Here is a 26,022-nt window from a genome sequence, read left to right on the forward strand (position 1 = left end):
TCGGAAGATCTGAAGGTCCCTGGTTCAATCGCGGGTTTCGGCAAAGAGTACTGTGAATTGTGGATGTTTGTCAAGAGGGAAACACAGCCCATGTTAGGAAAGTTAACTGGTGAAAAGGAATTATCTCAAAAAACCTGCATTAATAATGACACATGAGGCTGGTAGGAAAGTGAACTGGTAAAAAGGAATTATCTAAAAAAAACTGCATTAATGAAAACACACGAGGCTTCTTCCTCATCTACAATAGTCAATTATTGCATTTTTGTGGCCTTTATCTGGTTCCCCAGCTTTGTCATCCACGCTCCACTTTCCTAACATGGGCTGTTGTTCCCTCTTGACAAACATCCACAATTCATAGTAGTCTTTGCCGAAACCCGGGATTGAACCAGGGACCTTCAGATCTTCAGTCTGATGCTCTCCCAACTGAGCTATTTCGGCCACACAGGGCTAAACTGGCAGTTTTCATTTGGAAAGTAAAACCAGGAACTCGCTCCTTGGAGCTTAGGCGACAAAGCTGGGGAACCAGATAAAGGCCACAAAAATGCAATAATTGACTGTTGTAGATGAGGAAGAAGCCTCGTGTGTTTTCATTAATGCAGTTTTTTTTAGATAATTCCTTTTTACCAGTTCACTTTCCTACCAGCCTTGTTTGTTTTCATTGATCTAGGTTTTTTGAGATAATTCCTTTTTACCAGTTCACTTTCCTACCAGCCTCGTGTGTCATTATTAATGCAGGTTTTTTAAGATAATTCCTTTTTACCAGTTTACTTTCCTACCAGCCTTGTTTGTTTTCATTGATCTAGGTTTTTTGAGATAATTCCTTTTCACCAGTTCACTTTCCTAACATGGGCTGTGTTTCCCTCTTGACAAACATCCACAATTCACAGTACTCTTTGCCGAAACCCGCGATTGAACCAGGGACCTTCAGATCTTCCGACGCTCTCCTAACTGAGCTATTTCGGCTACACAGGGCCAAAATGACCGTTTTCATTTGGAAACTAAAACCGGGAGCTCGCTCCGTGAAGCTTAGGCGACATAGCTGTGGAGCCAGATAAATGCCACAAAAATGCAATAATTGACTGTTGTAGATGAGGAAGAAGCCTCGTGTGTTTTCATTATCTAAAAAAAACTGCATTAAAAAAACCTAGATCAATGAAAACAAACAAGGCTGGTAGGAAAGTGAACTGGTAAAAAGGAATTATCTCAAAAAAGCTGCATTAATGAAAACACACGAGGCTTCTTCCTCATCTACAATAGTCAATTATTGCATTTTTGTGGCCTTTATCTGGTTCCCCAGCTTTGTCGTCCACGCTCCACGGAGCGAGCCCATGGTTTTAGTTTCCAAATGAAAACTGCCAGTTTAGCCCTGTGTAGCCGAAATAGCTCAGTTGGGAGAGCATCAGACTGAAGATCTGAAGGTCCCTGGTTCAATCCCGGGTTTCGGCAAAGACTACTATGAATAGTGGATCTTTGTCGAGAGGGAACAATAGCCCATGTTAGGAAAGTGAACTGGTAAAAAGGAATTATCTCAAAAAACCTAGATCAATGAAAACAAACAAGGCTGGTAGGAAAGTAAACTGGTAAAAAGGAATTATCTTAAAAAACCTGCATTAATAATGACACACGAGGCTGGTAGGAAAGTGAACTGGTAAAAAGGAATTATCTCAAAAAACCTAGATCAATGAAAACAAACAAGGCTGGTAGGAAAGTGAACTGGTAAAAAGGAATTATCTAAAAAAAACTGCATTAATGAAAACACACGAGGCTTCTTCCTCATCTACAACAGTCAATTATTGCATTTTTGTGGCCTTTATCTGGTTCCCCAGCTTTGTCGCCTAAGCTCCAAGGAGCGAGTTCCTGGTTTTACTTTCCAAATGAAAACTGCCAGTTTAGCCCTGTGTGATCGAAATAGCTCAGTTGGGAGAGCATCAGACTGAAGATCTGAAGGTCCCTGGTTCAATCCTGGGTTTCGGCAAAGACTACTATGAATTGTGGATGTTTGTCAAGAGGGAACAACAGCCCATGTTAGGAAAGTGAACTGGTAAAAAGGAATCATCTCAATGAAAACACACGAGGCTGGTAGGAAAGTGAACTGGTAAAAAGGAATTATCTCAAAAAAGCTGCATTAATGAAAACACACGAGGCTTCTTCCTCATCTACAATAGTCAATTATTGCATTTTTGTGGCCTTTATCTGGTTCCCCAGCTTTGTCGTCCACGCTCCACGGAGCGAGCTCCTGGTTTTACTTTCCAAATGAAAACGGCCATTTTGGCCTTTTGTAGCCAAAATAGCTCAGTTGGGAGAGCAACAGACTGAAGATCTGAAGGTCCCTGGTTCAATCCCGGGTTTCGGCAAAGACTACTATGAATAGTGGATGTTTGTCAAGAGGGAACAACAGCCCATGTTAGGAAAGTGAACTGGTAAAAAGGAATTATCTAAAAAAAACTGCATTAATGAAAACACACGAGGCTTCTTCCTCATCTACAACAGTCAATTATTGCATTTTTGTGGCATTTATCTGGCTCCACAGCTTTGTCGCCTAAGCTTCACGGAGCGAGCTCCCGGTTTTAGTTTCCAAATGAAAACGGTCATTTTGGCCCTGTGTAGCCGAAATAGCTCAGTTAGGAGAGCGTCGGAAGATCTGAAGGTCCCTGGTTCAATCGCGGGTTTCGGCAAAGAGTACTGTGAATTGTGGATGTTTGTCAAGAGGGAAACACAGCCCATGTTAGGAAAGTGAACTGGTGAAAAGGAATTATCTCAAAAAACCTAGATCAATGAAAACAAACGAGGCTGGTAGGAAAGTTAACTGGTAAAAAGGAATTATTTTAAAAAACCTGCATTAATGAAAACACACGAGGCTGGTAGGAAAGTGAACTGGTAAAAAGGAATTATCTAAAAAAAACTGCATTAATGAAAACACACGAGGCTTCTTCCTCATCTACAACAGTCAATTATTGCATTTTTGTGGCCTTTATCTGGCTCCCCAGCTTTGTCGCCTAAGCTCCAAGGAGCGCGCTCCGGTTTTAGTGTCCAAATGAAAACTGCCAGTTTAGCCCTGTGTAGCCGAAATAGCTCAGTTGGGAGAGCATCAGACTGAAGATCTGAAGGTCCCTGGTTCAATCCCGGGTTTCGGTAAAGACTACTATGAATTGTGGATGTTTGTCAAGAGGGAACAACAGCCCATGTTTGGAAAGTGCACTGGTAAAAAGGAATTATCTCAAAAAACCTAGATCAATGAGGCTGGTAGGAAAGTGAACTGGTAAAAAGGAATTATCTCAAAAAAGCTGCATTAATGAAAACACACGAGGCTTCTTCCTCATCTACAATAGTCAATTATTGCATTTTTGTGGCCTTTATCTGGTTCCCCAGCTTTGTCATCCACGCTCCACGGAGCGAGCTCCTGGTTTTACTTTCCAAATGAAAATGGCCATTTTGGCCCTGTGTAGCCGAAATAGCTCAGTTGGGAGAGCATCAGACTGAAGATCTGAAGGTCCCTGGTTCAATCCCGGGTTTCGGCAAAGACTACTATGAATAGTGGATGTTTGTCAAGAGGGAAACACAGCCCATGTTAGGAAAGTGAACTGGTAAAAAGGAATTATCTCAAAAAACCTAGATCAATGAAAACAAACAAGGCTGGTAGGAAAGTGAACTGGTAAAAAGGAATTATCTCAAAAAAACTGCATTAATGAAAACACACGAGGCTTCTTCCTCATCTACAACAGTCAATTATTGCATTTTTGTGGCCTTTATCTGGCTCCACAGCTTTGTCGCCAAAGCTCCACGGAGCGAGCTTCCGATTTTCATTTTCAAATGAAAACGGATATTTGGCCCTGTGTAGCCGAAATAGCTCAGACTGAAGATCTGAAGGTCCCTGGTTCAATCCCGGGTTTCGGCAAAGACTACTATGAATTGTGGATGTTTGTCAAGAGGGAACAACAGCCCATGTTTGGAAAGTGCACTGGTAAAAAGGAATTATCTCAAAAAACCTAGATCAATGAGGCTGGTAGGAAAGTGAACTGGTAAAAAGGAATTATCTCAAAAAAGCTGCATTAATGAAAACACACGAGGCTTCTTCCTCATCTACAATAGTCAATTATTGCATTTTTGTGGCCTTTATCTGGTTCCCCAGCTTTGTCGTCCACGCTCCACGGAGCGAGCTCCTGGTTTTACTTTCCAAATGAAAATGGCCATTTTGGCCCTGTGTAGCCGAAATAGCTCAGTTGGGAGAGCATCAGACTGAAGATCTGAAGGTCCCTGGTTCAATCCCGGGTTTCGGCAAAGACTACTATGAATAGTGGATGTTTGTCAAGAGGGAAACACAGCCCATGTTAGGAAAGTGAACTGGTAAAAAGGAATTATCTCAAAAAAACTGCATTAATGAAAACACACGAGGCTTCTTCCTCATCTACAACAGTCAATTATTGCATTTTTGTGGCCTTTATCTGGCTCCACAGCTTTGTCGCCAAAGCTCCACGGAGCGAGCTTCCGATTTTCATTTTCAAATGAAAACGGATATTTGGCCCTGTGTAGCCGAAATAGCTCAGACTGAAGATCTGAAGGTCCCTGGTTCAATCCCGGGTTTCGGCAAAGACTACTATGAATAGTGGATCTTTGTCAAGAGGGAACAATAGCCCATGTTAGGAAAGTGAACTGGTAAAAAGGAATTATCTAAAAAAAACTGCATTAATGAAAACACACGAGGCTTCTTCCTCATCTACAACAGTCAATTATTGCATTTTTGTGGCATTTATCTGGCTCCACAGCTTTGTCGCCTAAGCTTCACGGAGCGAGCTCCCGGTTTTAGTTTCCAAATGAAAACGGTCATTTTGGCCCTGTGTAGCCGAAATAGCTCAGTTAGGAGAGCGTCGGAAGATCTGAAGGTCCCTGGTTCAATCGCGGGTTTCGGCAAAGAGTACTGTGAATTGTGGATGTTTGTCAAGAGGGAAACACAGCCCATGTTAGGAAAGTGAACTGGTGAAAAGGAATTATTTTAAAAAACCTGCATTAATGAAAACACACGAGGCTGGTAGGAAAGTGAACTGGTAAAAAGGAATTATCTCAATGAAAACACACGAGCCCATGTTAGGAAAGTGAACTGGTAAAAAGGAATTATCTAAAAAAAACTGCATTAATGAAAACACACGAGGCTTCTTCCTCATCTACAACAGTCAATTATTGCATTTTTGTGGCCTTTATCTGGTTCCCCAGCTTTGTCGTCCACGCTCCACGGAGCGAGCTCCTGGTTTTACTTTCCAAATGAAAACGGCCATTTTGGCCTTTTGTAGCCAAAATAGCTCAGTTGGGAGAGCATCAGACTGAAGATCTGAAGGTCCCTGGTTCAATCCCGGGTTTCGGCAAAGACTACTATGAATAGTGGATGTTTGTCAAGAGGGAACAATAGCCCATGTTAGGAAAGTGAACTGGTAAAAAGGAATCATCTCAATGAAAACACACGAGGCTGGTAGGAAGGTGAACTGGTAAAAAGGAATTATCTCAAAAAAGCTGCATTAATGAAAACACAGGAGGCTTCATCCTCATCTACAATAGTCAATTATTGCATTTTTGTGGCATTTATCTGGCTCCACAGCTTTGTCGCCTAAGCTTCACGGAGCGAGCTCCCGGTTTTAGTTTCCAAATGAAAACGGTCATTTTGGCCCTGTGTAGCCGAAATAGCTCAGTTAGGAGAACGTCGGAAGATCTGAAGGTCCCTGGTTCAATCCCGGGTTTCGGCAGAGAGTACTGTGAATAGTGGATCTTTGTCGAGAGGGAACAATAGCCCATGTTAGGAAAGTGAACTGGTAAAAAGGAATTATCTCAAAAAACCTAGATCAATGAAAACAAACAAGGCTGGTAGGAAAGTAAACTGGTAAAAAGGAATTATCTTAAAAAACCTGCATTAATAATGACACACGAGGCTGGTAGGAAAGTGAACTGGTAAAAAGGAATTATCTCAAAAAACCTAGATCAATGAAAACAAACAAGGCTGGTAGGAAAGTGAACTGGTAAAAAGGAATTATCTAAAAAAAACTGCATTAATGAAAACACACGAGGCTTCTTCCTCATCTACAACAGTCAATTATTGCATTTTTGTGGCCTTTATCTGGTTCCCCAGCTTTGTCGCCTAAGCTCCAAGGAGCGAGTTCCTGGTTTTACTTTCCAAATGAAAACTGCCAGTTTAGCCCTGTGTGATCGAAATAGCTCAGTTGGGAGAGCATCAGACTGAAGATCTGAAGGTCCCTGGTTCAGTCCCGGGTTTCGGCAAAGACTACTATGAATTGTGGATGTTTGTCAAGAGGGAACAACAGCCCATGTTAGGAAAGTGAACTGGTAAAAAGGAATCATCTCAATGAAAACACACGAGGCTGGTAGGAAAGTGAACTGGTAAAAAGGAATTATCTCAAAAAAGCTGCATTAATGAAAACACACGAGGCTTCTTCCTCATCTACAATAGTCAATTATTGCATTTTTGTGGCCTTTATCTGGTTCCCCAGCTTTGTCGTCCACGCTCCACGGAGCGAGCTCCTGGTTTTACTTTCCAAATGAAAACGGCCATTTTGGCCTTTTGTAGCCAAAATAGCTCAGTTGGGAGAGCAACAGACTGAAGATCTGAAGGTCCCTGGTTCAATCCCGGGTTTCGGCAAAGACTACTATGAATAGTGGATGTTTGTCAAGAGGGAACAATAGCCCATGTTAGGAAAGTGAACTGGTAAAAAGGAATTATCTAAAAAAAACTGCATTAATGAAAACACACGAGGCTTCTTCCTCATCTACAACAGTCAATTATTGCATTTTTGTGGCCTTTATCTGGCTCCACAGCTTTGTCGCCAAAGCTCCATGGAGCGAGCTCCCGATTTTAATTTTCAAATGAAAACGGATATTTGGCCCTGTGTAGCCGAAATAGCTCAGACTGAAGATCTGAAGGTCCCTGGTTCAATCCCGGGTTTCGGCAAAGACTACTATGAATAGTGGATGTTTGTCAAGAGGGAACAACAGCCCATGTTAGGAAAGTTAACTGGTGAAAAGGAATTATCTCAAAAAACCTAGATCAATGAAAACAAACGAGGCTGGTAGGAAAGTTAACTGGTAAAAAGGAATTATTTTAAAAAACCTGCATTAATGAAAACACACGAGGCTGGTAGGAAAGTGAACTGGTAAAAAGGAATTATCTAAAAAAAACTGCATTAATGAAAACACACGAGGCTTCTTCCTCATCTACAACAGTCAATTATTGCATTTTTGTGGCCTTTATCTGGCTCCCCAGCTTTGTCGCCTAAGCTCCAAGGAGCGCGCTCCGGTTTTAGTGTCCAAATGAAAACTGCCAGTTTAGCCCTGTGTAGCCGAAATAGCTCAGTTGGGAGAGCATCAGACTGAAGATCTGAAGGTCCCTGGTTCAATCCCGGGTTTCGGTAAAGACTACTATGAATTGTGGATGTTTGTCAAGAGGGAACAACAGCCCATGTTTGGAAAGTGCACTGGTAAAAAGGAATTATCTCAAAAAACCTAGATCAATGAGGCTGGTAGGAAAGTGAACTGGTAAAAAGGAATTATCTCAAAAAAGCTGCATTAATGAAAACACACGAGGCTTCTTCCTCATCTACAATAGTCAATTATTGCATTTTTGTGGCCTTTATCTGGTTCCCCAGCTTTGTCATCCACGCTCCACGGAGCGAGCTCCTGGTTTTACTTTCCAAATGAAAATGGCCATTTTGGCCCTGTGTAGCCGAAATAGCTCAGTTGGGAGAGCATCAGACTGAAGATCTGAAGGTCCCTGGTTCAATCCCGGGTTTCGGCAAAGACTACTATGAATAGTGGATGTTTGTCAAGAGGGAAACACAGCCCATGTTAGGAAAGTGAACTGGTAAAAAGGAATTATCTCAAAAAACCTAGATCAATGAAAACAAACAAGGCTGGTAGGAAAGTGAACTGGTAAAAAGGAATTATCTCAAAAAAACTGCATTAATGAAAACACACGAGGCTTCTTCCTCATCTACAACAGTCAATTATTGCATTTTTGTGGCCTTTATCTGGCTCCACAGCTTTGTCGCCAAAGCTCCACGGAGCGAGCTTCCGATTTTCATTTTCAAATGAAAACGGATATTTGGCCCTGTGTAGCCGAAATAGCTCAGACTGAAGATCTGAAGGTCCCTGGTTCAATCCCGGGTTTCGGCAAAGACTACTATGAATTGTGGATGTTTGTCAAGAGGGAACAACAGCCCATGTTTGGAAAGTGCACTGGTAAAAAGGAATTATCTCAAAAAACCTAGATCAATGAGGCTGGTAGGAAAGTGAACTGGTAAAAAGGAATTATCTCAAAAAAGCTGCATTAATGAAAACACACGAGGCTTCTTCCTCATCTACAATAGTCAATTATTGCATTTTTGTGGCCTTTATCTGGTTCCCCAGCTTTGTCGTCCACGCTCCACGGAGCGAGCTCCTGGTTTTACTTTCCAAATGAAAATGGCCATTTTGGCCCTGTGTAGCCGAAATAGCTCAGTTGGGAGAGCATCAGACTGAAGATCTGAAGGTCCCTGGTTCAATCCCGGGTTTCGGCAAAGACTACTATGAATAGTGGATGTTTGTCAAGAGGGAAACACAGCCCATGTTAGGAAAGTGAACTGGTAAAAAGGAATTATCTCAAAAAAACTGCATTAATGAAAACACACGAGGCTTCTTCCTCATCTACAACAGTCAATTATTGCATTTTTGTGGCCTTTATCTGGCTCCACAGCTTTGTCGCCAAAGCTCCACGGAGCGAGCTTCCGATTTTCATTTTCAAATGAAAACGGATATTTGGCCCTGTGTAGCCGAAATAGCTCAGACTGAAGATCTGAAGGTCCCTGGTTCAATCCCGGGTTTCGGCAAAGACTACTATGAATAGTGGATCTTTGTCAAGAGGGAACAATAGCCCATGTTAGGAAAGTGAACTGGTAAAAAGGAATTATCTAAAAAAAACTGCATTAATGAAAACACACGAGGCTTCTTCCTCATCTACAACAGTCAATTATTGCATTTTTGTGGCATTTATCTGGCTCCACAGCTTTGTCGCCTAAGCTTCACGGAGCGAGCTCCCGGTTTTAGTTTCCAAATGAAAACGGTCATTTTGGCCCTGTGTAGCCGAAATAGCTCAGTTAGGAGAGCGTCGGAAGATCTGAAGGTCCCTGGTTCAATCGCGGGTTTCGGCAAAGAGTACTGTGAATTGTGGATGTTTGTCAAGAGGGAAACACAGCCCATGTTAGGAAAGTGAACTGGTGAAAAGGAATTATTTTAAAAAACCTGCATTAATGAAAACACACGAGGCTGGTAGGAAAGTGAACTGGTAAAAAGGAATTATCTCAATGAAAACACACGAGCCCATGTTAGGAAAGTGAACTGGTAAAAAGGAATTATCTAAAAAAAACTGCATTAATGAAAACACACGAGGCTTCTTCCTCATCTACAACAGTCAATTATTGCATTTTTGTGGCCTTTATCTGGTTCCCCAGCTTTGTCGTCCACGCTCCACGGAGCGAGCTCCTGGTTTTACTTTCCAAATGAAAACGGCCATTTTGGCCTTTTGTAGCCAAAATAGCTCAGTTGGGAGAGCATCAGACTGAAGATCTGAAGGTCCCTGGTTCAATCCCGGGTTTCGGCAAAGACTACTATGAATAGTGGATGTTTGTCAAGAGGGAACAATAGCCCATGTTAGGAAAGTGAACTGGTAAAAAGGAATCATCTCAATGAAAACACACGAGGCTGGTAGGAAGGTGAACTGGTAAAAAGGAATTATCTCAAAAAAGCTGCATTAATGAAAACACAGGAGGCTTCATCCTCATCTACAATAGTCAATTATTGCATTTTTGTGGCATTTATCTGGCTCCACAGCTTTGTCGCCTAAGCTTCACGGAGCGAGCTCCCGGTTTTAGTTTCCAAATGAAAACGGTCATTTTGGCCCTGTGTAGCCGAAATAGCTCAGTTAGGAGAACGTCGGAAGATCTGAAGGTCCCTGGTTCAATCCCGGGTTTCGGCAGAGAGTACTGTGAATAGTGGATCTTTGTCGAGAGGGAACAATAGCCCATGTTAGGAAAGTGAACTGGTAAAAAGGAATTATCTCAAAAAACCTAGATCAATGAAAACAAACAAGGCTGGTAGGAAAGTAAACTGGTAAAAAGGAATTATCTTAAAAAACCTGCATTAATAATGACACACGAGGCTGGTAGGAAAGTGAACTGGTAAAAAGGAATTATCTCAAAAAACCTAGATCAATGAAAACAAACAAGGCTGGTAGGAAAGTGAACTGGTAAAAAGGAATTATCTAAAAAAAACTGCATTAATGAAAACACACGAGGCTTCTTCCTCATCTACAACAGTCAATTATTGCATTTTTGTGGCCTTTATCTGGTTCCCCAGCTTTGTCGCCTAAGCTCCAAGGAGCGAGTTCCTGGTTTTACTTTCCAAATGAAAACTGCCAGTTTAGCCCTGTGTGATCGAAATAGCTCAGTTGGGAGAGCATCAGACTGAAGATCTGAAGGTCCCTGGTTCAGTCCCGGGTTTCGGCAAAGACTACTATGAATTGTGGATGTTTGTCAAGAGGGAACAACAGCCCATGTTAGGAAAGTGAACTGGTAAAAAGGAATCATCTCAATGAAAACACACGAGGCTGGTAGGAAAGTGAACTGGTAAAAAGGAATTATCTCAAAAAAGCTGCATTAATGAAAACACACGAGGCTTCTTCCTCATCTACAATAGTCAATTATTGCATTTTTGTGGCCTTTATCTGGTTCCCCAGCTTTGTCGTCCACGCTCCACGGAGCGAGCTCCTGGTTTTACTTTCCAAATGAAAACGGCCATTTTGGCCTTTTGTAGCCAAAATAGCTCAGTTGGGAGAGCAACAGACTGAAGATCTGAAGGTCCCTGGTTCAATCCCGGGTTTCGGCAAAGACTACTATGAATAGTGGATGTTTGTCAAGAGGGAACAATAGCCCATGTTAGGAAAGTGAACTGGTAAAAAGGAATTATCTAAAAAAAACTGCATTAATGAAAACACACGAGGCTTCTTCCTCATCTACAACAGTCAATTATTGCATTTTTGTGGCCTTTATCTGGCTCCACAGCTTTGTCGCCAAAGCTCCATGGAGCGAGCTCCCGATTTTAATTTTCAAATGAAAACGGATATTTGGCCCTGTGTAGCCGAAATAGCTCAGACTGAAGATCTGAAGGTCCCTGGTTCAATCCCGGGTTTCGGCAAAGACTACTATGAATAGTGGATGTTTGTCAAGAGGGAACAACAGCCCATGTTAGGAAAGTTAACTGGTGAAAAGGAATTATCTCAAAAAACCTAGATCAATGAAAACAAACGAGGCTGGTAGGAAAGTTAACTGGTAAAAAGGAATTATTTTAAAAAACCTGCATTAATGAAAACACACGAGGCTGGTAGGAAAGTGAACTGGTAAAAAGGAATTATCTAAAAAAAACTGCATTAATGAAAACACACGAGGCTTCTTCCTCATCTACAACAGTCAATTATTGCATTTTTGTGGCCTTTATCTGGCTCCCCAGCTTTGTCGCCTAAGCTCCAAGGAGCGCGCTCCGGTTTTAGTGTCCAAATGAAAACTGCCAGTTTAGCCCTGTGTAGCCGAAATAGCTCAGTTGGGAGAGCATCAGACTGAAGATCTGAAGGTCCCTGGTTCAATCCCGGGTTTCGGTAAAGACTACTATGAATTGTGGATGTTTGTCAAGAGGGAACAACAGCCCATGTTTGGAAAGTGCACTGGTAAAAAGGAATTATCTCAAAAAACCTAGATCAATGAGGCTGGTAGGAAAGTGAACTGGTAAAAAGGAATTATCTCAAAAAAGCTGCATTAATGAAAACACACGAGGCTTCTTCCTCATCTACAATAGTCAATTATTGCATTTTTGTGGCCTTTATCTGGTTCCCCAGCTTTGTCATCCACGCTCCACGGAGCGAGCTCCTGGTTTTACTTTCCAAATGAAAATGGCCATTTTGGCCCTGTGTAGCCGAAATAGCTCAGTTGGGAGAGCATCAGACTGAAGATCTGAAGGTCCCTGGTTCAATCCCGGGTTTCGGCAAAGACTACTATGAATAGTGGATGTTTGTCAAGAGGGAAACACAGCCCATGTTAGGAAAGTGAACTGGTAAAAAGGAATTATCTCAAAAAACCTAGATCAATGAAAACAAACAAGGCTGGTAGGAAAGTGAACTGGTAAAAAGGAATTATCTCAAAAAAACTGCATTAATGAAAACACACGAGGCTTCTTCCTCATCTACAACAGTCAATTATTGCATTTTTGTGGCCTTTATCTGGCTCCACAGCTTTGTCGCCAAAGCTCCACGGAGCGAGCTTCCGATTTTCATTTTCAAATGAAAACGGATATTTGGCCCTGTGTAGCCGAAATAGCTCAGACTGAAGATCTGAAGGTCCCTGGTTCAATCCCGGGTTTCGGCAAAGACTACTATGAATTGTGGATGTTTGTCAAGAGGGAACAACAGCCCATGTTTGGAAAGTGCACTGGTAAAAAGGAATTATCTCAAAAAACCTAGATCAATGAGGCTGGTAGGAAAGTGAACTGGTAAAAAGGAATTATCTCAAAAAAGCTGCATTAATGAAAACACACGAGGCTTCTTCCTCATCTACAATAGTCAATTATTGCATTTTTGTGGCCTTTATCTGGTTCCCCAGCTTTGTCGTCCACGCTCCACGGAGCGAGCTCCTGGTTTTACTTTCCAAATGAAAATGGCCATTTTGGCCCTGTGTAGCCGAAATAGCTCAGTTGGGAGAGCATCAGACTGAAGATCTGAAGGTCCCTGGTTCAATCCCGGGTTTCGGCAAAGACTACTATGAATAGTGGATGTTTGTCAAGAGGGAAACACAGCCCATGTTAGGAAAGTGAACTGGTAAAAAGGAATTATCTCAAAAAAACTGCATTAATGAAAACACACGAGGCTTCTTCCTCATCTACAACAGTCAATTATTGCATTTTTGTGGCCTTTATCTGGCTCCACAGCTTTGTCGCCAAAGCTCCACGGAGCGAGCTTCCGATTTTCATTTTCAAATGAAAACGGATATTTGGCCCTGTGTAGCCGAAATAGCTCAGACTGAAGATCTGAAGGTCCCTGGTTCAATCCCGGGTTTCGGCAAAGACTACTATGAATAGTGGATCTTTGTCAAGAGGGAACAATAGCCCATGTTAGGAAAGTGAACTGGTAAAAAGGAATTATCTAAAAAAAACTGCATTAATGAAAACACACGAGGCTTCTTCCTCATCTACAACAGTCAATTATTGCATTTTTGTGGCATTTATCTGGCTCCACAGCTTTGTCGCCTAAGCTTCACGGAGCGAGCTCCCGGTTTTAGTTTCCAAATGAAAACGGTCATTTTGGCCCTGTGTAGCCGAAATAGCTCAGTTAGGAGAGCGTCGGAAGATCTGAAGGTCCCTGGTTCAATCGCGGGTTTCGGCAAAGAGTACTGTGAATTGTGGATGTTTGTCAAGAGGGAAACACAGCCCATGTTAGGAAAGTGAACTGGTGAAAAGGAATTATTTTAAAAAACCTGCATTAATGAAAACACACGAGGCTGGTAGGAAAGTGAACTGGTAAAAAGGAATTATCTCAATGAAAACACACGAGCCCATGTTAGGAAAGTGAACTGGTAAAAAGGAATTATCTAAAAAAAACTGCATTAATGAAAACACACGAGGCTTCTTCCTCATCTACAACAGTCAATTATTGCATTTTTGTGGCCTTTATCTGGTTCCCCAGCTTTGTCGTCCACGCTCCACGGAGCGAGCTCCTGGTTTTACTTTCCAAATGAAAACGGCCATTTTGGCCTTTTGTAGCCAAAATAGCTCAGTTGGGAGAGCATCAGACTGAAGATCTGAAGGTCCCTGGTTCAATCCCGGGTTTCGGCAAAGACTACTATGAATAGTGGATGTTTGTCAAGAGGGAACAATAGCCCATGTTAGGAAAGTGAACTGGTAAAAAGGAATCATCTCAATGAAAACACACGAGGCTGGTAGGAAGGTGAACTGGTAAAAAGGAATTATCTCAAAAAAGCTGCATTAATGAAAACACAGGAGGCTTCATCCTCATCTACAATAGTCAATTATTGCATTTTTGTGGCATTTATCTGGCTCCACAGCTTTGTCGCCTAAGCTTCACGGAGCGAGCTCCCGGTTTTAGTTTCCAAATGAAAACGGTCATTTTGGCCCTGTGTAGCCGAAATAGCTCAGTTAGGAGAACGTCGGAAGATCTGAAGGTCCCTGGTTCAATCCCGGGTTTCGGCAGAGAGTACTGTGAATAGTGGATCTTTGTCGAGAGGGAACAATAGCCCATGTTAGGAAAGTGAACTGGTAAAAAGGAATTATCTCAAAAAACCTAGATCAATGAAAACAAACAAGGCTGGTAGGAAAGTAAACTGGTAAAAAGGAATTATCTTAAAAAACCTGCATTAATAATGACACACGAGGCTGGTAGGAAAGTGAACTGGTAAAAAGGAATTATCTCAAAAAACCTAGATCAATGAAAACAAACAAGGCTGGTAGGAAAGTGAACTGGTAAAAAGGAATTATCTAAAAAAAACTGCATTAATGAAAACACACGAGGCTTCTTCCTCATCTACAACAGTCAATTATTGCATTTTTGTGGCCTTTATCTGGTTCCCCAGCTTTGTCGCCTAAGCTCCAAGGAGCGAGTTCCTGGTTTTACTTTCCAAATGAAAACTGCCAGTTTAGCCCTGTGTGATCGAAATAGCTCAGTTGGGAGAGCATCAGACTGAAGATCTGAAGGTCCCTGGTTCAGTCCCGGGTTTCGGCAAAGACTACTATGAATTGTGGATGTTTGTCAAGAGGGAACAACAGCCCATGTTAGGAAAGTGAACTGGTAAAAAGGAATCATCTCAATGAAAACACACGAGGCTGGTAGGAAAGTGAACTGGTAAAAAGGAATTATCTCAAAAAAGCTGCATTAATGAAAACACACGAGGCTTCTTCCTCATCTACAATAGTCAATTATTGCATTTTTGTGGCCTTTATCTGGTTCCCCAGCTTTGTCGTCCACGCTCCACGGAGCGAGCTCCTGGTTTTACTTTCCAAATGAAAACGGCCATTTTGGCCTTTTGTAGCCAAAATAGCTCAGTTGGGAGAGCAACAGACTGAAGATCTGAAGGTCCCTGGTTCAATCCCGGGTTTCGGCAAAGACTACTATGAATAGTGGATGTTTGTCAAGAGGGAACAATAGCCCATGTTAGGAAAGTGAACTGGTAAAAAGGAATTATCTAAAAAAAACTGCATTAATGAAAACACACGAGGCTTCTTCCTCATCTACAACAGTCAATTATTGCATTTTTGTGGCCTTTATCTGGCTCCACAGCTTTGTCGCCAAAGCTCCATGGAGCGAGCTCCCGATTTTAATTTTCAAATGAAAACGGATATTTGGCCCTGTGTAGCCGAAATAGCTCAGACTGAAGATCTGAAGGTCCCTGGTTCAATCCCGGGTTTCGGCAAAGACTACTATGAATAGTGGATGTTTGTCAAGAGGGAACAACAGCCCATGTTAGGAAAGTTAACTGGTGAAAAGGAATTATCTCAAAAAACCTAGATCAATGAAAACAAACGAGGCTGGTAGGAAAGTTAACTGGTAAAAAGGAATTATTTTAAAAAACCTGCATTAATGAAAACACACGAGGCTGGTAGGAAAGTGAACTGGTAAAAAGGAATTATCTAAAAAAAACTGCATTAATGAAAACACACGAGGCTTCTTCCTCATCTACAACAGTCAATTATTGCATTTTTGTGGCCTTTATCTGGCTCCCCAGCTTTGTCGCCTAAGCTCCAAGGAGCGCGCTCCGGTTTTAGTGTCCAAATGAAAACTGCCAGTTTAGCCCTGTGTAGCCGAAATAGCTCAGTTGGGAGAGCATCAGACTGAAGATCTGAAGGTCCCTGGTTCAATCCCGGGTTTCGGTAAAGACTACTATGAATTGTGGATGTTTGTCAAGAGGGAACAACAGCCCATGTTTGGAAAGTGCACTGGTAAAAAGGAATTATCTCAAAAAACCTAGATCAATGAGGCTGGTAGGAAAGTGAACTGGTAAAAAGGAATTATCTCAAAAAAGCTGCATTAATGAAAACACACGAGGCTTCTTCCTCATCTACAATAGTCAATTATTGCATTTTTGTGGCCTTTATCTGGTTCCCCAGCTTTGTCATCCACGCTCCACGGAGCGAGCTCCTGGTTTTACTTTCCAAATGAAAATGGCCATTTTGGCCCTGTGTAGCCGAAATAGCTCAGTTGGGAGAGCATCAGACTGAAGATCTGAAGGTCCCTGGTTCAATCCCGGGTTTCGGCAAAGACTACTATGAATAGTGGATGTTTGTCAAGAGGGAAACACAGCCCATGTTAGGAAAGTGAACTGGTAAAAAGGAATTATCTCAAAAAACCTAGATCAATGAAAACAAACAAGGCTGGTAGGAAAGTGAACTGGTAAAAAGGAATTATCTCAAAAAAACTGCATTAATGAAAACACACGAGGCTTCTTCCTCATCTACAACAGTCAATTATTGCATTTTTGTGGCCTTTATCTGGCTCCACAGCTTTGTCGCCAAAGCTCCACGGAGCGAGCTTCCGATTTTCATTTTCAAATGAAAACGGATATTTGGCCCTGTGTAGCCGAAATAGCTCAGACTGAAGATCTGAAGGTCCCTGGTTCAATCCCGGGTTTCGGCAAAGACTACTATGAATTGTGGATGTTTGTCAAGAGGGAACAACAGCCCATGTTTGGAAAGTGCACTGGTAAAAAGGAATTATCTCAAAAAACCTAGATCAATGAGGCTGGTAGGAAAGTGAACTGGTAAAAAGGAATTATCTCAAAAAAGCTGCATTAATGAAAACACACGAGGCTTCTTCCTCATCTACAATAGTCAATTATTGCATTTTTGTGGCCTTTATCTGGTTCCCCAGCTTTGTCGTCCACGCTCCACGGAGCGAGCTCCTGGTTTTACTTTCCAAATGAAAATGGCCATTTTGGCCCTGTGTAGCCGAAATAGCTCAGTTGGGAGAGCATCAGACTGAAGATCTGAAGGTCCCTGGTTCAATCCCGGGTTTCGGCAAAGACTACTATGAATAGTGGATGTTTGTCAAGAGGGAAACACAGCCCATGTTAGGAAAGTGAACTGGTAAAAAGGAATTATCTCAAAAAAACTGCATTAATGAAAACACACGAGGCTTCTTCCTCATCTACAACAGTCAATTATTGCATTTTTGTGGCCTTTATCTGGCTCCACAGCTTTGTCGCCAAAGCTCCACGGAGCGAGCTTCCGATTTTCATTTTCAAATGAAAACGGATATTTGGCCCTGTGTAGCCGAAATAGCTCAGACTGAAGATCTGAAGGTCCCTGGTTCAATCCCGGGTTTCGGCAAAGACTACTATGAATAGTGGATCTTTGTCAAGAGGGAACAATAGCCCATGTTAGGAAAGTGAACTGGTAAAAAGGAATTATCTAAAAAAAACTGCATTAATGAAAACACACGAGGCTTCTTCCTCATCTACAACAGTCAATTATTGCATTTTTGTGGCATTTATCTGGCTCCACAGCTTTGTCGCCTAAGCTTCACGGAGCGAGCTCCCGGTTTTAGTTTCCAAATGAAAACGGTCATTTTGGCCCTGTGTAGCCGAAATAGCTCAGTTAGGAGAGCGTCGGAAGATCTGAAGGTCCCTGGTTCAATCGCGGGTTTCGGCAAAGAGTACTGTGAATTGTGGATGTTTGTCAAGAGGGAAACACAGCCCATGTTAGGAAAGTGAACTGGTGAAAAGGAATTATTTTAAAAAACCTGCATTAATGAAAACACACGAGGCTGGTAGGAAAGTGAACTGGTAAAAAGGAATTATCTCAATGAAAACACACGAGCCCATGTTAGGAAAGTGAACTGGTAAAAAGGAATTATCTAAAAAAAACTGCATTAATGAAAACACACGAGGCTTCTTCCTCATCTACAACAGTCAATTATTGCATTTTTGTGGCCTTTATCTGGTTCCCCAGCTTTGTCGTCCACGCTCCACGGAGCGAGCTCCTGGTTTTACTTTCCAAATGAAAACGGCCATTTTGGCCTTTTGTAGCCAAAATAGCTCAGTTGGGAGAGCATCAGACTGAAGATCTGAAGGTCCCTGGTTCAATCCCGGGTTTCGGCAAAGACTACTATGAATAGTGGATGTTTGTCAAGAGGGAACAATAGCCCATGTTAGGAAAGTGAACTGGTAAAAAGGAATCATCTCAATGAAAACACACGAGGCTGGTAGGAAGGTGAACTGGTAAAAAGGAATTATCTCAAAAAAGCTGCATTAATGAAAACACAGGAGGCTTCATCCTCATCTACAATAGTCAATTATTGCATTTTTGTGGCATTTATCTGGCTCCACAGCTTTGTCGCCTAAGCTTCACGGAGCGAGCTCCCGGTTTTAGTTTCCAAATGAAAACGGTCATTTTGGCCCTGTGTAGCCGAAATAGCTCAGTTAGGAGAACGTCGGAAGATCTGAAGGTCCCTGGTTCAATCCCGGGTTTCGGCAGAGAGTACTGTGAATAGTGGATCTTTGTCGAGAGGGAACAATAGCCCATGTTAGGAAAGTGAACTGGTAAAAAGGAATTATCTCAAAAAACCTAGATCAATGAAAACAAACAAGGCTGGTAGGAAAGTAAACTGGTAAAAAGGAATTATCTTAAAAAACCTGCATTAATAATGACACACGAGGCTGGTAGGAAAGTGAACTGGTAAAAAGGAATTATCTCAAAAAACCTAGATCAATGAAAACAAACAAGGCTGGTAGGAAAGTGAACTGGTAAAAAGGAATTATCTAAAAAAAACTGCATTAATGAAAACACACGAGGCTTCTTCCTCATCTACAACAGTCAATTATTGCATTTTTGTGGCCTTTATCTGGTTCCCCAGCTTTGTCGCCTAAGCTCCAAGGAGCGAGTTCCTGGTTTTACTTTCCAAATGAAAACTGCCAGTTTAGCCCTGTGTGATCGAAATAGCTCAGTTGGGAGAGCATCAGACTGAAGATCTGAAGGTCCCTGGTTCAGTCCCGGGTTTCGGCAAAGACTACTATGAATTGTGGATGTTTGTCAAGAGGGAACAACAGCCCATGTTAGGAAAGTGAACTGGTAAAAAGGAATCATCTCAATGAAAACACACGAGGCTGGTAGGAAAGTGAACTGGTAAAAAGGAATTATCTCAAAAAAGCTGCATTAATGAAAACACACGAGGCTTCTTCCTCATCTACAATAGTCAATTATTGCATTTTTGTGGCCTTTATCTGGTTCCCCAGCTTTGTCGTCCACGCTCCACGGAGCGAGCTCCTGGTTTTACTTTCCAAATGAAAATGGCCATTTTGGCCCTGTGTAGCCGAAATAGCTCAGTTGGGAGAGCATCAGACTGAAGATCTGAAGGTCCCTGGTTCAATCCCGGGTTTCGGCAAAGACTACTATGAATAGTGGATGTTTGTCAAGAGGGAAACACAGCCCATGTTAGGAAAGTGAACTGGTAAAAAGGAATTATCTCAAAAAAACTGCATTAATGAAAACACACGAGGCTTCTTCCTCATCTACAACAGTCAATTATTGCATTTTTGTGGCCTTTATCTGGCTCCACAGCTTTGTCGCCAAAGCTCCACGGAGCGAGCTTCCGATTTTCATTTTCAAATGAAAACGGATATTTGGCCCTGTGTAGCCGAAATAGCTCAGACTGAAGATCTGAAGGTCCCTGGTTCAATCCCGGGTTTCGGCAAAGACTACTATGAATAGTGGATCTTTGTCAAGAGGGAACAATAGCCCATGTTAGGAAAGTGAACTGGTAAAAAGGAATTATCTAAAAAAAACTGCATTAATGAAAACACACGAGGCTTCTTCCTCATCTACAACAGTCAATTATTGCATTTTTGTGGCATTTATCTGGCTCCACAGCTTTGTCGCCTAAGCTTCACGGAGCGAGCTCCCGGTTTTAGTTTCCAAATGAAAACGGTCATTTTGGCCCTGTGTAGCCGAAATAGCTCAGTTAGGAGAGCGTCGGAAGATCTGAAGGTCCCTGGTTCAATCGCGGGTTTCGGCAAAGAGTACTGTGAATTGTGGATGTTTGTCAAGAGGGAAACACAGCCCATGTTAGGAAAGTGAACTGGTGAAAAGGAATTATTTTAAAAAACCTGCATTAATGAAAACACACGAGGCTGGTAGGAAAGTGAACTGGTAAAAAGGAATTATCTCAATGAAAACACACGAGCCCATGTTAGGAAAGTGAACTGGTAAAAAGGAATTATCTAAAAAAAACTGCATTAATGAAAACACACGAGGCTTCTTCCTCATCTACAACAGTCAATTATTGCATTTTTGTGGCCTTTATCTGGTTCCCCAGCTTTGTCGTCCACGCTCCACGGAGCGAGCTCCTGGTTTTACTTTCCAAATGAAAACGGCCATTTTGGCCTTTTGTAGCCAAAATAGCTCAGTTGGGAGAGCATCAGACTGAAGATCTGAAGGTCCCTGGTTCAATCCCGGGTTTCGGCAAAGACTACTATGAATAGTGGATGTTTGTCAAGAGGGAACAATAGCCCATGTTAGGAAAGTGAACTGGTAAAAAGGAATCATCTCAATGAAAACACACGAGGCTGGTAGGAAGGTGAACTGGTAAAAAGGAATTATCTCAAAAAAGCTGCATTAATGAAAACACAGGAGGCTTCATCCTCATCTACAATAGTCAATTATTGCATTTTTGTGGCATTTATCTGGCTCCACAGCTTTGTCGCCTAAGCTTCACGGAGCGAGCTCCCGGTTTTAGTTTCCAAATGAAAACGGTCATTTTGGCCCTGTGTAGCCGAAATAGCTCAGTTAGGAGAACGTCGGAAGATCTGAAGGTCCCTGGTTCAATCCCGGGTTTCGGCAAAGACTACTGTGAATAGTGGATGTTTGTCAAGAGGGAACAACAGCCCATGTTAGGAAAGTTAACTGGTGAAAAGGAATTATCTCAAAAAACCTAGATCAATGAAAACAAACGAGGCTGGTAGGAAAGTTAACTGGTAAAAAGGAATTATCTCAAAAAAGCTGCATTAATGAAAACACAGGAGGCTTCATCCTCATCTACAATAGTCAATTATTGCATTTTTGTGGCCTTTATCTGGTTCCCCAGCTTTGTCGTCCACGCTCCACGGAGCGAGCTCCTGGTTTTACTTTCCAAATGAAAACGGCCATTTTGGACTTTTGTAGCCAAAATAGCTCAGTTGGGAGAGCAACAGACTGAAGATCTGAAGGTCCCTGGTTCAATCCCGGGTTTCGGCAAAGACTACTATGAATAGTGGATGTTTGTCAAGAGGGAACAATAGCCCATGTTAGGAAAGTGAACTGGTAAAAAGGAATTATCTCAAAAAAACTGCATTAATGAAAACACACGAGGCTTCTTCCTCATCTACAACAGTCAATTATTGCATTTTTGTGGCCTTTATCTGGCTCCACAGCTTTGTCGCCAAAGCTCCATGGAGCGAGCTCCCGATTTTAATTTTCAAATGAAAACGGATATTTGGCCCTGTGTAGCCGAAATAGCTCAGACTGAAGATCTGAAGGTCCCTGGTTCAATCCCGGGTTTCGGCAAAGACTACTATGAATAGTGGATCTTTGTCGAGAGGGAACAATAGCCCATGTTAGGAAAGTGAACTGGTAAAAAGGAATTATCTCAAAAAACCTAGATCAATGAAAACAAACAAGGCTGGTAGGAAAGTAAACTGGTAAAAAGGAATTATCTTAAAAAACCTGCATTAATAATGACACACGAGGCTGGTAGGAAAGTGAACTGGTAAAAAGGAATTATCTCAAAAAACCTAGATCAATGAAAACAAACAAGGCTGGTAGGAAAGTGAACTGGTAAAAAGGAATTATCTAAAAAAAACTGCATTAATGAAAACACACGAGGCTTCTTCCTCATCTACAACAGTCAATTATTGCATTTTTGTGGCCTTTATCTGGTTCCCCAGCTTTGTCGCCTAAGCTCCAAGGAGCGAGTTCCTGGTTTTACTTTCCAAATGAAAACTGCCAGTTTAGCCCTGTGTGATCGAAATAGCTCAGTTGGGAGAGCATCAGACTGAAGATCTGAAGGTCCCTGGTTCAGTCCCGGGTTTCGGCAAAGACTACTATGAATTGTGGATGTTTGTCAAGAGGGAACAACAGCCCATGTTAGGAAAGTGAACTGGTAAAAAGGAATCATCTCAATGAAAACACACGAGGCTGGTAGGAAAGTGAACTGGTAAAAAGGAATTATCTCAAAAAAGCTGCATTAATGAAAACACACGAGGCTTCTTCCTCATCTACAATAGTCAATTATTGCATTTTTGTGGCCTTTATCTGGTTCCCCAGCTTTGTCGTCCACGCTCCACGGAGCGAGCTCCTGGTTTTACTTTCCAAATGAAAACGGCCATTTTGGCCTTTTGTAGCCAAAATAGCTCAGTTGGGAGAGCAACAGACTGAAGATCTGAAGGTCCCTGGTTCAATCCCGGGTTTCGGCAAAGACTACTATGAATAGTGGATGTTTGTCAAGAGGGAACAATAGCCCATGTTAGGAAAGTGAACTGGTAAAAAGGAATTATCTAAAAAAAACTGCATTAATGAAAACACACGAGGCTTCTTCCTCATCTACAACAGTCAATTATTGCATTTTTGTGGCATTTATCTGGCTCCACAGCTTTGTCGCCTAAGCTTCACGGAGCGAGCTCCCGGTTTTAGTTTCCAAATGAAAACGGTCATTTTGGCCCTGTGTAGCCGAAATAGCTCAGTTAGGAGAGCGTCGGAAGATCTGAAGGTCCCTGGTTCAATCGCGGGTTTCGGCAAAGAGTACTGTGAATTGTGGATGTTTGTCAAGAGGGAAACACAGCCCATGTTAGGAAAGTGAACTGGTGAAAAGGAATTATCTCAAAAAACCTAGATCAATGAAAACAAACGAGGCTGGTAGGAAAGTTAACTGGTAAAAAGGAATTATTTTAAAAAACCTGCATTAATGAAAACACACGAGGCTGGTAGGAAAGTGAACTGGTAAAAAGGAATTATCTAAAAAAAACTGCATTAATGAAAACACACGAGGCTTCTTCCTCATCTACAACAGTCAATTATTGCATTTTTGTGGCCTTTATCTGGCTCCCCAGCTTTGTCGCCTAAGCTCCAAGGAGCGCGCTCCGGTTTTAGTGTCCAAATGAAAACTGCCAGTTTAGCCCTGTGTAGCCGAAATAGCTCAGTTGGGAGAGCATCAGACTGAAGATCTGAAGGTCCCTGGTTCAATCCCGGGTTTCGGCAAAGACTACTATGAATTGTGGATGTTTGTCAAGAGGGAACAACAGCCCATGTTTGGAAAGTGCACTGGTAAAAAGGAATTATCTCAAAAAACCTAGATCAATGAGGCTGGTAGGAAAGTGAACTGGTAAAAAGGAATTATCTCAAAAAAGCTGCATTAATGAAAACACACGAGGCTTCTTCCTCATCTACAATAGTCAATTATTGCATTTTTGTGGCCTTTATCTGGTTCCCCAGCTTTGTCGTCCACGCTCCACGGAGCGAGCTCCTGGTTTTACTTTCCAAATGAAAACTGCCAGTTTAGCCCTGTGTAGCCGAAATAGCTCAGTTGGGAGAGCATCAGACTGAAGATCTGAAGGTCCCTGGTTCAATCCCGGGTTTCGGCAAAGACTACTATGAATAGTGGATGTTTGTCAAGAGGGAAACACAGCCCATGTTAGGAAAGTGAACTGGTAAAAAGGAATTATCTCAAAAAACCTAGATCAATGAAAACAAACAAGGCTGGTAGGAAAGTGAACTGGTAAAAAGGAATTATCTCAAAAAAACTGCATTAATGAAAACACACGAGGCTTCTTCCTCATCTACAACAGTCAATTATTGCATTTTTGTGGCCTTTATCTGGCTCCACAGCTTTGTCGCCAAAGCTCCACGGAGCGAGCTTCCGATTTTCATTTTCAAATGAAAACGGATATTTGGCCCTGTGTAGCCGAAATAGCTCAGACTGAAGATCTGAAGGTCCCTGGTTCAATCCCGGGTTTCGGCAAAGACTACTATGAATTGTGGATGTTTGTCAAGAGGGAACAACAGCCCATGTTTGGAAAGTGCACTGGTAAAAAGGAATTATCTCAAAAAACCTAGATCAATGAGGCTGGTAGGAAAGTGAACTGGTAAAAAGGAATTATCTCAAAAAAGCTGCATTAATGAAAACACACGAGGCTTCTTCCTCATCTACAATAGTCAATTATTGCATTTTTGTGGCCTTTATCTGGTTCCCCAGCTTTGTCGTCCACGCTCCACGGAGCGAGCTCCTGGTTTTACTTTCCAAATGAAAATGGCCATTTTGGCCCTGTGTAGCCGAAATAGCTCAGTTGGGAGAGCATCAGACTGAAGATCTGAAGGTCCCTGGTTCAATCCCGGGTTTCGGCAAAGACTACTATGAATAGTGGATGTTTGTCAAGAGGGAAACACAGCCCATGTTAGGAAAGTGAACTGGTAAAAAGGAATTATCTCAAAAAAACTGCATTAATGAAAACACACGAGGCTTCTTCCTCATCTACAACAGTCAATTATTGCATTTTTGTGGCCTTTATCTGGCTCCACAGCTTTGTCGCCAAAGCTCCACGGAGCGAGCTTCCGATTTTCATTTTCAAATGAAAACGGATATTTGGCCCTGTGTAGCCGAAATAGCTCAGACTGAAGATCTGAAGGTCCCTGGTTCAATCCCGGGTTTCGGCAAAGACTACTATGAATAGTGGATGTTTGTCAAGAGGGAACAATAGCCCATGTTAGGAAAGTGAACTGGTAAAAAGGAATTATCTAAAAAAAACTGCATTAATGAAAACACACGAGGCTTCTTCCTCATCTACAACAGTCAATTATTGCATTTTTGTGGCATTTATCTGGCTCCACAGCTTTGTCGCCTAAGCTTCACGGAGCGAGCTCCCGGTTTTAGTTTCCAAATGAAAACGGTCATTTTGGCCCTGTGTAGCCGAAATAGCTCAGTTAGGAGAGCGTCGGAAGATCTGAAGGTCCCTGGTTCAATCGCGGGTTTCGGCAAAGAGTACTGTGAATTGTGGATGTTTGTCAAGAGGGAAACACAGCCCATGTTAGGAAAGTGAACTGGTGAAAAGGAATTATTTTAAAAAACCTGCATTAATGAAAACACACGAGGCTGGTAGGAAAGTGAACTGGTAAAAAGGAATTATCTCAATGAAAACACACGAGCCCATGTTAGGAAAGTGAACTGGTAAAAAGGAATTATCTAAAAAAAACTGCATTAATGAAAACACACGAGGCTTCTTCCTCATCTACAACAGTCAATTATTGCATTTTTGTGGCCTTTATCTGGCTCCCCAGCTTTGTCGTCCACGCTCCACGGAGCGAGCTCCTGGTTTTACTTTCCAAATGAAAACGGCCATTTTGGCCTTTTGTAGCCAAAATAGCTCAGTTGGGAGAGCATCAGACTGAAGATCTGAAGGTCCCTGGTTCAATCCCGGGTTTCGGCAAAGACTACCATGAATAGTGGATGTTTGTCAAGAGGGAACAATAGCCCATGTTAGGAAAGTGAACTGGTAAAAAGGAATTATCTAAAAAAAACTGCATTAATGAAAACACACGAGGCTTCTTCCTCATCTACAACAGTCAATTATTGCATTTTTGTGGCATTTATCTGGCTCCACAGCTTTGTCGCCTAAGCTTCACGGAGCGAGCTCCCGGTTTTAGTTTCCAAATGAAAACGGTCATTTTGGCCCTGTGTAGCCGAAATAGCTCAGTTAGGAGAGCGTCGGAAGATCTGAAGGTCCCTGGTTCAATCGCGGGTTTCGGCAAAGAGTACTGTGAATTGTGGATGTTTGTCAAGAGGGAAACACAGCCCATGTTAGGAAAGTGAACTGGTGAAAAGGAATTATCTCAAAAAACCTAGATCAATGAAAACAAACGAGGCTGGTAGGAAAGTTAACTGGTAAAAAGGAATTATTTTAAAAAACCTGCATTAATGAA

General features: G+C 42.1%; 7 non-coding genes across 7 annotated transcripts; 6 read left to right on the forward strand and 1 right to left on the reverse strand.

The window, feature by feature from the left end:
* Nucleotides 1-365: 365 nt before the first annotated feature.
* trnaf-gaa (transfer RNA phenylalanine (anticodon GAA)) lies at nucleotides 366-438 on the reverse strand. The gene has a single exon. It is a non-coding gene; the product is annotated as a tRNA-Phe (tRNA).
* Nucleotides 439-16,267: 15,829 nt separating this feature from the next.
* On the forward strand, nucleotides 16,268-16,340 carry trnaf-gaa (transfer RNA phenylalanine (anticodon GAA)). The gene has a single exon. It is a non-coding gene; the product is annotated as a tRNA-Phe (tRNA).
* A 687-nt stretch (nucleotides 16,341-17,027) lies between these two features.
* Nucleotides 17,028-17,100, forward strand: trnaf-gaa (transfer RNA phenylalanine (anticodon GAA)). The gene has a single exon. It is a non-coding gene; the product is annotated as a tRNA-Phe (tRNA).
* Nucleotides 17,101-19,389: 2,289 nt separating this feature from the next.
* trnaf-gaa (transfer RNA phenylalanine (anticodon GAA)) lies at nucleotides 19,390-19,462 on the forward strand. The gene has a single exon. It is a non-coding gene; the product is annotated as a tRNA-Phe (tRNA).
* Nucleotides 19,463-23,234: 3,772 nt separating this feature from the next.
* On the forward strand, nucleotides 23,235-23,307 carry trnaf-gaa (transfer RNA phenylalanine (anticodon GAA)). Its single transcript has one exon. It is a non-coding gene; the product is annotated as a tRNA-Phe (tRNA).
* Nucleotides 23,308-23,617: 310 nt separating this feature from the next.
* On the forward strand, nucleotides 23,618-23,690 carry trnaf-gaa (transfer RNA phenylalanine (anticodon GAA)). The gene has a single exon. It is a non-coding gene; the product is annotated as a tRNA-Phe (tRNA).
* A 687-nt stretch (nucleotides 23,691-24,377) lies between these two features.
* trnaf-gaa (transfer RNA phenylalanine (anticodon GAA)) lies at nucleotides 24,378-24,450 on the forward strand. Its single transcript has one exon. It is a non-coding gene; the product is annotated as a tRNA-Phe (tRNA).
* The last annotated feature ends 1,572 nt before the right edge of the window (nucleotides 24,451-26,022 follow it).

Source organism: Odontesthes bonariensis, chromosome 7, assembly GCF_027942865.1.
Source record: "Odontesthes bonariensis isolate fOdoBon6 chromosome 7, fOdoBon6.hap1, whole genome shotgun sequence".
Taxonomy (NCBI): Eukaryota; Metazoa; Chordata; class Actinopteri; order Atheriniformes; family Atherinopsidae; genus Odontesthes; species Odontesthes bonariensis.